Here is a 14561-nt window from a genome sequence, read left to right as displayed (position 1 = left end):
CTGAAATAGAATAAAAACTTTCCAATCTAAATATAGAAACTTAACCAAATCAAGGATACGTACACCTGTATGAAATTGTAAACTTGGGTACCGCCCCTCTTTTAATTTAGGGGGGGGGGGGGGGGTACTCAAACCTGTTTCTTTCTGTAACTATATCCTAATAAATAAAGAAATACCTCTCACTGGACGGTAAATCTGTTGTGTGTGTTTTACTCGTGGTTTTTTTTTTTCTCCTTGTAATGTGAACAATTGACTGGTAGAAGTTAAGACATCCATTGAACAAATCAAATAAACAAATAAACAAACAAAGAATCAAACAAACAAAACAAACAAACAAACAAACAAACAAGACAAACAAACAAACAAACAAACAAACAAACAGTGCAATCAATCATGTTTCAAAGAGGAAATATCGTTTACAATTGATTTATATTTAAGGTCTTTCCACTCCGTTAGGAAAGACCTTATTGTTTTTCTAATGTTTTTTTTAAGGTCTTTCCACTCCGTTAGGAAAGACCTTATTGTTTTTCTAATGTTTTTTTAAGGTCTTTCCACTCCGTTAGGAAAGACCTTATTGTTTTTCTAATGTTTTTTTTTCTTTTTCTTTTTAAGGTCTTTCCACTCCGTTAGGAAAGACCTTATTGTTTTTCTAATGTTTTTTTTTTTTCTTTTTTTTTTTTTTTTCTTTTTCTTTTTTTTTTTTTTTTTTTTTTTTTCTTTTTTTTCTTCCAACATTTTTTTGGGAATGCCCTCCCCCCGTTTCTGTTAAAGTTATCAAGACCAAATATGGACCATCGATAGACATCATCATGAAGTATTACCACATGACCTTGTTAAGGATTTCATCATCCCCTGTAGAAGTTATCCCCCTTTTATTGGATTTTTTCAACATGGCCCCCCTTCGTTGTTTTTGAAGATATCATGACCTTATTTTGACAATAGGTTGATCTCATCATGATGTACTACCATATGAGGCTGCATAGGATTTCATCATCCCCTATGCGAGTTATATCCCCTTGAAGCGATTTCTTTCCTTTGCATTTTTCTCAAAAAGTATTAGAGATAGAATCGATTTGAAAACGGCAACATATACAGGAACTGATGGCAATATTAATGAACATATAAAATAATTTTGTTATTGACCCTTATAAGGAGTTATTTCTCTTAAAAAAATATACACAATTTTTGAAAAATTGTATTTCGAGAACCGTAAGTCGTAGAGACTTGGGACCTACACCAATAATCTTAAGTTTATGTGACCTTCAATTTGCACCCAAGGTCAAAGGTCAAAGAGTGCAAAAAAAATTTACGCTGCAATTTCAAGCTTGCATATTAAGAAAACCATAAGAGTTTGCTGCATACATACTGTGTATAAAATGTTCCTCTCGACGAGCTCTACATTTTATACATTAAGCTCAAAAATTTCCGACCGTCTGTTCAAAAGTTACATTAACATAATTCTTAAAACTATAGTAACATATGCAAATCTTTTTAAAGGTAACAGATATCAACCTTCTATAAACTGGAAAGATGATCAGTAATTCAAGACCTTCAATTTGAGGTCAATTTCAGGTCATGATGAAATTCAATCTTGACCTTCAGAGTGTACCATGACCTTGACCTTGTGACATTTGAAAGGTCAAGTGGTCCTGAGTTGAATGGTGGTAGTCCCATGTCTCTACGACTTCCGGTTCTCAAGTTTGATATTGCATCATATATTTGATAATTCATTGTGACCTTGATGAACTTTGGAAATGTCCTCAAATTTTTTAAAATGTTGTCCTTTTACTGCAGAGCATTTTTCTTTTAACAGCTTTTGAGATATCTGTTGTCATTTAAGAGATAATGCAGTTTGAAATTTTGCGAGCGGAGGCATGTATTTCTGATTTAACAACAGTTTACCACCTGAAATTTTCAGAAATTAAAGAGTTCATCATGGTTATATGTTTGATTAAATACCAAAAACATTCAATGAAAAAAATACCCATAAAATCAATTTGAAATTTTATGTTTTGCATTTACTTTGTAAGTTTTATAATTTCTATTTATACAATTGATATTGCATCATTTTTGGCACTTTGCCAAATGGAGTCATTTGATATATCAAATTGAAGGTCTTAACGAGCTCTACTCAAAAATGAAAATGTGAAACCCCTTTTTTATCCCAGGGGGAAGGGTGGGGTCATTTAGTGCAGAAAATTCAAACTTCTCAGATGGTAAGGTTGTCGCATATCAAATGAAAGTCCATAAAGCGTACATTTCAAATATCAAACTGACGTCCCCAAAAAATGTGTTGGGTGGGGTCATTGAGTGCAAAAAATAAAATTTTCTTTTAAGGTAAGGTTGTTGTATTTCAAATGAAAGGTCGTAACGTGTACATTTCAAATATCAGATTCCTGTCCTCAAAAAATGAGTTGGATGGGGTTATTAAGTGCAAAAATCAAACTTTCTAGAACATGGCGTTGTCGCATATCAAATGAAAGATCATCAAGTCTACATTACATATATCATACTTCCGATCTCGAAAATTAAGGCGGATAGGGTCATTTAGTGTAAAAAGCAAAAAGTTTCAGAAGGTATGCTTGTCGTATATCAAATGAAAGGTCGTACAAAATACATTACAAAAACTTCACTTTAACAGGAAAGACCTTTCAATTGTTTTACAAACAATTGAGATACTAGTTCTTTTTTTAAGGTCTTTCCACTCCGTTAGGAAAGACCTTATTGTTTTTCTAATGTTTTTTTTTTTTCTTTTTTTTTTTTTTTTTCTTTTTCTTTTTTTTTTAAGGTCTTTCCACTCCGTTAGGAAAGACCTTATTGTTTTTCTAATGTTTTTTTTTTTTCTTTTTTTTTTTTTTTTTCTTTTTCTTTTTTTTTTTTTTTTTTTTTTTTCTTTTTTTTCTTCCAACATTTTTTTGGGAATGCCCTCCCCCCGTTTCTGTTAAAGTTATCAAGACCAAATATGGACCATCGATAGACATTATCATGAAGTAATACCACATGACCCTGTTAAGGATTTCATCATCCCCTGTAGAAGTTATCCCCCTTTTATTGGATTTTTTCAACATGGCCCCCCTTCGTTGTTTTTAAAGATATCATGACCTTATTTTGACAATAGGTTGATCTCATCATGATGTACTACCATATGAGGCTGCATAGGATTTCATCATCCCCTATGCGAGTTATATCCCCTTGAAGCAATTTCTGTCCTTTGCATTTTTTTCAAAAAGTATTAGGGATAGAATCAATTTGAAAACCGCAACATATACAGAAACAGATGGCAATGTTAATGAACATATAAAATAATTTTGTTATTGACCCTTATAAGGAGTTATTTCTCTTAAAAAAATATACACTATTTTTGAAAAATTGTATTTCGAGAACCGTAAGTCGTAGAGACTTGGGACCTACACCAATAATCTTAAGTTCATGTGACCTTCAATTTGCACCCAAGGTCAAAGGTCACAGAGTGCAAAAAAAATGTACGCTGCAATTTCAAGCTTGCATATTAAGAAAACGATAAGAGTTTGCTGCATACATACTGTGTATAAAATGTTCCTCTCGACGAGCTCTACATTTTATACATTAAGCTCAAAAATGTCCGACCGTCTGTTCAAAAGTTACATTAACATAATTCTGAAAACTAAAGTAACATATGTATATCTTTTAAAAGGTAACAGATATCAACCTACTACAAACTGCAAAGATGATCAGTAATTCAAGGCCTTCAATTTGAGGTCAATGTCAGGTCATGATGAAATTTAACCTTGACCTTCAGAGTGTACTATGACCTTGACCTTGTGACATTTGAAAGGTCAAGTGGTCCTGAGTTGAATGGTGGTAGTCCCATGTCTCTACGACTTCCGGTTCTCAAGTTTGATATTGCATCATATATTTGATAATTCATTGTGACCTTGATGAACTTTGGAATTGTCCAATTTTTTTTTTAAATGTTGTCCTTTTACTGTAGATCATTTTTCACTTAACAAATTTGAGATACCTGTTGTCGTTTAAGAGATAATGCAGTTTAAAATTTTTCGAGCGGAGGCATGTATTTCTGAATCAACAACAGTTTACCACCTGATATTTTCAGAAATGAAAGAATTCAACATGGTTATATGTTTGACTAAATACCAAAAACATTCAATGAAAAAAAAACCCAAAAAATCAATTTGAAATTTTCATGTTTTGCATTTACTTTGTAAGTTTCATAAGTTCTATTTATATAATTGATATTGCATCATTTTTAGCACTTTGCCAAATGGGGTCATTTGATATATCAAATTGAAGGTCTTAACGAGCTCTACTCAAAAATGAAAATGTTAAACCCCCTTTTCATCCTAGGGGGAAGGGTGGGGTCATTTAGTGCAAAAAATTCAAACTTCTCAGATGGTTAGGTTGTCGCATATCAAATGAAAGTCCATAAAGCGTACATTTCAAATATCAAATTGACGTCCCCAAAAATGGGTTGGGTGGGGTCATTGAGTGCAAAAAATTAAATTTTCATTTAAGGTAGGGTTGTTGTATTTCAAATGAAAGGTCGTAACGTGTACATTTCAAATATCAGATTCTTGTCCTCAAAAAATTAGTTGGATGGGGTTATTAAGTGCAAAAATAAAACTTTCTAGAACATGACGTTGTCGCATATCAAATGAAAGATAATCAAGTCTAGATTACATATATCATACTTCCGATATCAAAAATGTAGGCGGATGGGGTCATTAAGTGTAAAAAGTGAAAATTTTCAGAAGGTATGCTTATCGTATATCAAATGAAAGTTCTTAAAGAGTACATTACAAAAACATCACTTTTGCAGGAAAGACCTTTCAATTGTTTTACAAACAATTGAGATACTAGTTTTTTTTTTTTTTTCTTTTTTTTCTTCCAACATTTTTTTGGGAATGCCCTCCCCCCGTTTCTGTTCAAGTTATCAAGACCAAATATGGACCATCGATAGACATCATCATGAAGTATTACCACATGACCCTGTTAAGGATTTCATCATCCCCTGTAGAAGTTATCCCCCTTTTATTGGATTTTTTCAACATGGCCCCCCTTCGTTGTTTTTGAAGATATCATGACCTTATTTTGACAATAGGTTGATCTCATCATGATGTACTACCATATGTGACTGCATAGGATTTCATCATCCCCTATGCGAGTTATATCCCCTTGAAGCGATTTCTTTCCTTTGCATTTTTCTCAAAAAGTATTAGAGATAGAATCGATTTGAAAACGGCAACATATACAGGACCTGATGGCAATGTTAATGAACATATAAAATAATTTTGTTATTGACCCTTATAAGGAGTTATTTCTCTTAAAAAAATATACACAATTTTTGAAAAATTGTATTTCGAGAACCCTAAGTCGTAGAGACTTGGGACCTACACCAATAATCTTAAGTTCATGTGACCTTCAATTTGCACCCAAGGTCAAAGGTCACAGAGTGCAAAAAAACTTTACGCTGCAATTTCAAGCTTGCATATTAAGAAAACCATAAGAGTTTGCTGCATACATACTGTGTATAAAATGTTCCTCTCGACGAGCTCTACATTTTATACATTAAGCTCAAAAATGTCCGACTGTCTGTTCAAAAGTTACATTAACATAATTCTTAAAACTATAGTAACATATGTATATCTTTTAAAAGGTAACAGATATCAACCTACTATAAACTGCAAAGATGATCAGTAATTCAAGGCCTTCAATTTGAGGTCAATGTCAGGTCATGATGAAATTTAACCTTGACCTTCAGAGTGTACTATGACCTTGACCTTGTGACATTTGAAAGGTCAAGTGGTCTTGAGTTGAATGGTGGTAGTCTTATGTCTCTACGACTTACGGTTCTCAAGTTTGATATTGCATCATATATTTGATAATTCATTGTGACCTTGATGAACTTTGGAAATGTCCAATTTTTTTTCTAAAATGTTGTCCTTTTACTGTAGATCATTTTTCTTTTAACAAATTTGAGATACCTGTTGTCGTTTAAGAGATAATGCACTTTGAAATTTTGCAAGCGGAGGCATGTATTTCTGAATCAACAACAGGTAACCACCTGAAATTATAAGAAATTGAAGAGTTTAACATGGTTATATGTTTGACCAAATACCAAAAACATTCAATGAAAAAAAAAACCAAAAAATCAATTTGAAATTTTCATGTTTTGCATTGACTTTGTAAGTTTCATAAGTTCTATTTATATAATTGATATTGCATCATTTATGGCACTTTGCCAAATGGGGTCATTTGATATATCAAATTGAAGGTCTTAACGAGCTCTACTCAAAAATGAAAATGTAAAACCCCCTTTTCATCCCAGGGGGAAGGGTGGGGTCATTTAGTGCAAAAAATTAAAACTTCTCAGATGGTTAGGTTGTCGCATATCAAATGAAAGTCCATAAAGCGTACATTTCAAATATCAAATTGACGTCCCCAAAAAATGGGTTGGTTGGGGTCATTGAGTGCAAAAAAAATAAATTTTCTTTTAAGATAAGGTTGTTGTATATCAAATGAAAGGTCTTACCGTGTACATTTCAAATATCAGATTCCCGTCCTCAAAACATTAGTTGGATGGGGTTATTAAGTGCAAAAATCAAACTTTCTAGAACATGGCGTTGTCGCATATCAAATGAAAGATAATCAAGTCTAGATTACATATATCATACTTCCGATATCAAAAATGTAGGCGGATGGGGTCATTAAGTGTAAAAAGTGAAAATTTTCAGAAAGTATGCTTGTCGTATATCAAATGAAAGCTCTTAAAGAGTACATTACAAAAACATCACTTTTGCAGGAAAGACCTTTCAATTGTTTTACAAACAATTGAGATACTAGTTCTTTTTTTTTTTTGTCTTTTTTTTCTTCCAACATTTTTTTTGACATGCCCTTCCCTCGTTTCTATTAAAGCTATCAAGACCAAATTTGAACCATCGATAGACCTCATTGTGAAGTATTACCAGATGACTCTGTTAAGGATTTCATCATCCCCTTTTGAAGTTATCTCCCTTTTATTGGGTTTTTTCAACATGGTCCCCCCTCGTTGTTTTTAAAGATATCATGACCTTATTTGTACTATAGGTAGATCTCATCTTGATGTATTACCAAATTAGGCTGCGTAGGATTTAATCGGCTCGTTTGAGAGTTGCATCCCCTTGAAGCAATTTCTTTTATTTGCATTTTTCTTAAAAAGTATAAGAGATAGAATCTAATTGAAAATAGCAGCATCTACAGGAACAAAGGGCAATGTTAATAAACATAAACAATTAGTATGTTATTTATCTTTAAAAGGAGTTATTTCCCTTGAAAAAAATTACTAAATTTTTGAAAAATTGTATTTCGAGAACCGGAAGTCGTAGAGACTTGGGACCTTCACCAATAATCTTTAATTCATGTGACCTTTAACTTGCACCCAAGGTCAAAGGTCACCGAGTGCAAAAAAAAATTACGCTGCAATTTCAAGCTTACATATTAGGAAAACGATAAGAGTTTGCTGCATACATACTGTGTATAAAATGTTCCTCTCGACGAGCTCTACATTTTATACATTAAACTTAAAAATGTCCGACCGTCTGTTCAAAAGTTACGACGAGATAATTCTTAAAAGTATAGTATTGTGTATATATCTTTTTAAAGGTAACAGATATAAACCTACTATAAATTGCAAAAATGATCAGTATTGTAAGACCTTCAATTTGAGGTCAATGTCAGATCATGATGAAATTTTACCTTGACCTTCAAAGTGTACTATGACCTTGACCTTGTGATATTTGAAAGGTCAAGTTGTCTTGAGTTGAATGGTGGTAGTCTTATGTCTCTACGACTTCCGGTTTTCAAGTTTGGTATTGCATCATATATTTGATGATTCATTGTGACCTTGATGAACTTTGGAATTGTCCCAAATTTTTTATGCAACGTTGCCCTTTAATTTCAGATCATTTATCATTTAACAGATTTGAGATATCTATTGTCGTTTTAGAGATAATGCAGTTTGAAGTTTTGCGAGCAGAGGCATGTATTTCTGAATCAACAACAGCTTTCCACCTGAAATTTTCAGAAATTGAAGAGTTTAACATCGTTATATGTTTGACTAATTACCACAAACTTTCAATGAAAAACTCAAAAAAAAAATCAATTTGAAATTTTCATCTTTTACATTGACTTTGTAAGTTTCATAAGTCCTATTTATATAGTTGATATTGCATCATTTTTGGCTCTTTGCCAAATGCGGTCATTATGTATATCAAATTGAACGTCTAAATGAGCTCTACTCAAAAATGAAAATTTCAAACCCCTTTTCCATCCCAGTGTAAGGGTGGGGTCATTAAGTGCAAACAATTCAAACTTCTCAGATGGTTAGGTTGTCGCATATCAAATGAAAGTCCATAAAGCGTACATTTCAAATATACGAAAGTTTTATTTTGATTCGGTTCACATATAACAATACAAACATAAGCTCTTAAGAGCTTTTTACCGAATATAAGGTAACACAAACACAACATTAAAACACACAACATGCAGACAGGATATATAACAGCACAGTCATATCGAAATACATGCAAAGCACTTTTAAAATACATATCTAAAGCCAAAGCTGAAGCACAACTAAAAATTAAGCACAACTAAAATTAAGCACAAATAAAATATAGCACACATGCAAAAATTTAAGGCATAATAACATGTTAGAGCAACTTCTAAAATATGATAAAGCTTATCTACAAGCAGAACAACAACATTTTGAACCATTCCAAGACTGTATAAGGCTCTTAAATTGAGAAAAACTGTTTTCAGTCCTGAAATGGTCAGGTAGGCTGTTCCACAGAGTAGCAGCTGCAAATTTAAAACTTTTCTTACCAAACTGTGTAGTTTTTACATGTGGTATATCCAGTATATTACTATATCTGAAAGAATATTTACAATCTTTTATATTTAATAAATCATGTAAACAGACAGGTGCTAATTTATTGACTATATTAAAAGTTTCAATTGCCATAGATCTTTGTCTTTTAATATGCAGTGAAGGCATCTTAGCCTTTTCAAGCAACTGTTGATATGAGCTTGAATGGTCTTCGTACACAAACCTTAGTGCTCTTTCTTGCACTTTTTCTAATTTTTTTGAATTTTTCTCGGTACAAAAATGCCATGCCAAAGGGCAGAAATTGAAGTTTGACAAAATAAATGTATGGAAAATAGTAAGCTTACTTAGCTTGTTCAGATAAGCTCCCAAACGTTTCAAAATATTTAGTTGCTGAGATGCCTTCCTGCATATTTTACCAATATGAATATCAAAATTTAGCTGATAATCTATGTCAATGCCAAGTAATTTGACAGTTGACTCACACGAAAGATCAGCACTTTGGATACGTATAGATGGATTTTTGTTATATGTCTTTTTCCCAACTGCTAGGACCTGAAATTTGTCGGGGTTTGCCTGCATTTTATTTATTTTGAACCACTCAATAAGTTTGAGTGATTCAGATTCCAAAGTAGAAATCAAAACATCATAATCAGGACTACAGTAAGATAAAGTATTGTCATCTGCATAATTATACAAAGTTCCATTTTTTATAAATAAGAATATATCATTGATAAAAACATTGAATAGTAAGGGGCCCAGGATAGAACCCTGGGGAACCCCCTTATGAATGTCAGCCCAACTGCTAAGAATACTATTTATTTTAATTTGTTGTTTCCTGTTTGTCAAATAAGATTTAAGTAGTGAAATAGAATGAACAGAGACACCATATGCTGATAATTTATCAAGCAGAATTTCATGTGGTAGGCAATCAAAAGCCTTTGATAGGTCCATTAAAACAGCAGCTATATACTGGTTTTTATCTAATGCTGCACGCCAATCTTCTAGCAGTCGTAACAGTGTGGTCTGACACCCATGGCCACGTCTAAAAGCACACAGATAGGGATGAAAAATAATTTCAAAAAAATCACCAAGTTGAATTTCAAAAACCTTTTCATAAATTTTAGAAAAAAATTGGTAGAACGCTGACAGGCCTATAATTGGCTTTGTCAAGTTGGTTGTTTTTCTTGTGCAGTGGTGTTACTTGAGCCTGCTTGAGTCTATCAGGAAAAACTCCAGTTTCTACAGATAGATTTATAAGTGTTGTTAACTGTGGCACAATTATCGGTTTACAATGTTTCACTACTTTTGCTGGTATGCCATCTACTCCAGTAGCTTTTTTAATGTTAATTTTATTAATAATTTTTGCTACTTTTTCTGTTGTTGTTTTCTGAAAATCAAATTTTGTGTTAGTGCAGTTTTGATCTTTTATTTGCAAGATACTGGCATGAGTTGGTGGGTCGTATAGCACGTCACTACCAATCTTGTCTGCAACTGTCGAAAAAAAAATGTGTTAAAGTGTTCTGAAACATCTTTGGTGTTGTTTATGATTTTGTTGTTTTCACATAAAACAATTTTTTGTTCCCCTGAGTGACATTTTTTTGAGAAAAACGGCTTTATAGTTGTCCAAAAGTTACTGTTTTTTGCCCCACCTGAACAACGTTCTAAAAAATTTTTCATGGATACTTTTTTAAGTTTTGTAACAAGGTTTCGCTGTTTCCTATATTTTTCCCATGTTTTTGAATCTTTATGCTTTGTAAATTGTGTGTACAGCATGTGTTTGTGATATACAGCTTTTCTAAGTTCACTATTCATGCACGGTAATGGTTGTTTTCTTGGTTGTCTTGTTTTGATCGGTGCATGTTTGTTTAGAATATTTGTGAATGTATCTTCAAATTCATTATATGCCTGGTTTAACTGTTCAGAATTTGTGACATTTTCTGTAAGTGGCATTTTTATTTGGTTTAGATCTGTGTTAAATTTATCTATATCAAAATTTCTATAACTTCTGTATGATATTTTTTGCTGTTTTGGGGCATGAACTTTGCCCTTGATTGTAACTGATATAAGATTATGACAATCACTAATACCTGTAGATAAATTGTGGGTGTTAAAACACATATTTTCCTTGTTTGTGAGTATAACATCAACAAGTGAGGGTTTAGACCCTTTCATAAAACAAGTTGGTTTTGATATTAATTGTGACAAGTTGAAGATATCACATATGTCATTCATAGATTGACATTTTTTACTATTTAACATGTCAAAATTTAGGTCACCAAGTAATAAAATATTATCATAGTTAATTATACATTTGTCTATATTTTTTGTAAAGTTATCTGAAATATCAAATTGACGTCCCCAAAAAATGAGTTGGGTGGGGTCATTGAGTGCAAAACATAAATTTTCTTTTAAGATAAGGTTGTTGTATATCAAATGAAAGGTCATAACGTGTACATTTCAAATATCAAATTCCTGTTCTAGAAAAACTAGTTGGATAGGGTTATTAAGTGCAAAAATCAAACTTTCTAGAAGATGGCGTTGTCGCATATCAAATGAAAGATCATCAAGTCTACATTACATATATCATACTTCCGATCTCGAAAATTAAGGCGGATGGGGTCATTAGGTGTAAAAAGCGAAAAGTTTTAGAAGGTATGCTTGTCGTATATCAAATGAAAGGTCGTACAAAGTACATTACGAAAACATCACTTTAACAGGAAAGACCTTTCAATTGTTTTACAAACAATTGAGATACTAGTTTTTCTAATGTTTTTTTTTCTTTTTTTTCTTTTTTTCCTTTTTTTCTTCCAACATTTTTTTGACAGGCCCGCCCCTAGTTTCTTTTGGAGTTGTCAAGCCCAAATATGGACCATCGATAGACCTCATTATGAAGTATGACCAGATGACCCTGTTAAGGATTTCATCATCCACTTTAGAAGTTATCTCCCTTTTATTGGATTTTTTCAAGATGGCCCCCCCTCGTTGTTTTTAAAGATATCATAACCTTATTTGTACAATAGGTAGATCTAATCATGATGTATTACCATATGAGGCTGCGTAGGATTTCATCATCTTATTTGAAAGTTATATCCCCTTGAAGCAATTTCTTTTATTTGCATTTTTCTTAAAAAGTATTAAAGATAGAATCGAATTGAAAATAGCAGCATATACAAGAACAGATGGCAATGTTAATAAACATAAACAATTAGTATGTTATCAACCCTTATAAGGAGTTATTTCCCTTGAAAAATTATACCCAATTTTTGAAAAATTCTATTTCGAGAACCAGAAGTCGTAGAGACTTGGGACCTTCAACAATAATCTTTAATTCATGTGACCTTTAACTTCCACACAAGGTCAAAGGTCACTGAGTGCAAAAAAAATTTACGCTGCAATTTCAAGCTTACATATTACGAAAACGATAAGAGTTTGCTGCATACATCCTGTGTATAAAATGTTCCTCTCGACAAGCTCTACATTTTATACATAAAGCTCAAAACTGTCCGACCGTCTGTTCAAAAGTTACGACGAGATAAATCTTAAAAGTATAGTATTGTGTGTATATCTTTTTAAAGGTAACATATATCAACCTACTATAAAATGCAAAAATGATCAGTATTTTAAGACCTTCAATTTGAGGTCAATATCAGGTAATGATGAAATTTTGTCTTGACCTTCAAAGAGTACTATGACCTTGACCTTGTGACATTTGAAAGGTCAAGTGGTCCTGAGTTGAATGGTGGTAGTCCCATGTCTCTACGACTTCCTGTTCTCAAGTTTGGTATTGCATCATATATTTGATGATTCATTGTGACCTTGATGAACTTCGGAATTGTCCCAAATTTTTGTCTACAATGTTGTCCTTCAAGTGCAAATCATTAATCATTTAACAGATTTGAGATATCTATTGTCGTTATAGAGATAATGCAGTTTGAAATTTTGCGAGCGGAGGCATGTATTTCTGAATCAACAACAGCTTTCCACCTGAAATTTTCAGGAATTTAAGAGTGTAACAATGGTATGTGTTTGACTAATTACCAAAAACTTTCAATGAAAAACTAAAGAAAAAAATTCATTTGAAATTTTCATCTTTTACATTGACTTTGTAAGTGTCACAATTCCTATTTATATAATTGATATTGCATCATTTTTGGCACTTTGCCAAATGGGGTCATTTGATATATCAAATTGAAGGTCTTAACGAGCTCTACTCTAAAATGAAAATGTTAAACCCCTTTTACATCCCAGGGGGAAGGATGGGGTCATTTAGTGCAAAAAATTCAAACTTCTCAGATGGTTAGGTTGTCGCATATCAAATGAAAGTCCATAAAGCGTACATTTCAAATATCAAATTGACGTCCCCAAAAAATGGGTTGGGTGGGGTCATTGAGTGCAAAAAATAAAATTTTCTTTGAAGGTAAGGTTGTTGTATTTCAAATGAAAAGTCGTAACTTGTATATTTCAAATATCATTCCTGTCCTCTAGAAATGAGTTGGATGGGGTTATTAAGTGCAAAAATCAAACTTTCTAGAACATGGCGTTGTCGCATATCAAATGAAAGATAATCTATCTAGATTACATATATCATACTTCCGATATCAAAAATGTAGGCGGATGGGGTCATTAAGTGTAAAAAGTGAAAATTTTCAGAAGGTATGCTTGTCGTATATCAAATGAAAGGTCTTAAAGAGTAGATTACAAAAACATCACTTTTGCAGGAAAGACCTATCAATTGTTTTACAAACAATTGAGATACTAGTGGTTTTTTTTTTTTCTTTTTAAGGTCTTTCCACTCCGTTAGGAAAGACCTTATTGTTTTTCTAATGTTTTTTTTTTTCTTTTTAAGGTCTTTCCACTCCGTTAGGAAAGACCTTATTGTTTTTCTAATGTTTTTTTTTTCTTTTTCTTTTTCTTTTTTTTCTTTTTTTTCTTCCAACATTTTTAAACATGCCCTACCCCCGTTTTTGTTAAAGTTATCAAGACCAAATATGAACCATCGATAGACCTCATCGTGAAGTATTACCAGATGACCCTGTTAAGGATTTCATCATCCCCTTTAGAAGTTATCTCCCTTTTATTGGTTTTTTTCAACATGCCCCCCCCCCCCCTCGTTGTTTTAAAAGATAACATGACTTTATGGGGACAATAGGTAGATCTCATCATGATGTATTACCATGTGAGGCTGCGTAGGATTTCATCATCCCCTTTGAGAGTTATATCCCCTTGAAGCAATTTCTTTTATTTGCATTTTTCTTAAAAAGTATTAGAGATAGAATCGAATTGAAAATGGTAGCATCTACAAGAACAGATGGCAATGTTAATAAACATAAACAATTAGTTTGTTATCAACCCTTATAAGGAGTTATTTCCCTTTCAAAATGATACACAATTTAAGAAAAAATCTATTTCGAGAACCGGAAGTCGTAGAGACTTGGGACCTTCACCAATAATCTTTAATTCATGTGACCTTTAATTTGCACCCGACGTGAAAGGTCACTGAGTGCAAAAAAAAATTACGCTGCAATTTCAAGCTTACATATTAAGAAAACCATAAGAGTTTGCTGCATACATACTGTGTAGAAAATTTTCCTCTCAACGAGCTCTACATTTTATACATCAAGCTCAAAACTCTCCGACCGTCTGTTCAAAAGTTACGACGAGGTAATTCTTAAAAGTATAGTATTGTGTGTATATCTTTTTA

At 32.5% G+C, this 14561-nt stretch overlaps 1 long non-coding RNA gene across 1 annotated transcript; it reads left to right on the top strand.

Annotated features, from left to right (window-relative positions):
- Nucleotides 1–4636: 4636 nt before the first annotated feature.
- LOC127723205 (uncharacterized) lies at nucleotides 4637–14343 on the top strand. Its single transcript, XR_007991939.1, has 3 exons — nucleotides 4637–4751; nucleotides 11513–11880; nucleotides 14010–14343. It is a non-coding gene; the product is annotated as an uncharacterized LOC127723205 (long non-coding RNA).
- Nucleotides 14344–14561: the final 218 nt, after the last annotated feature.

The sequence above is a fragment of the Mytilus californianus genome, unplaced genomic scaffold, assembly GCF_021869535.1.
Source record: "Mytilus californianus isolate M0D057914Y unplaced genomic scaffold, xbMytCali1.0.p SCAF_13, whole genome shotgun sequence".
NCBI lineage: Eukaryota > Metazoa > Mollusca > Bivalvia > Mytilida > Mytilidae > Mytilus > Mytilus californianus.
This window is presented reverse-complemented; position numbering and strand designations above follow the sequence as displayed.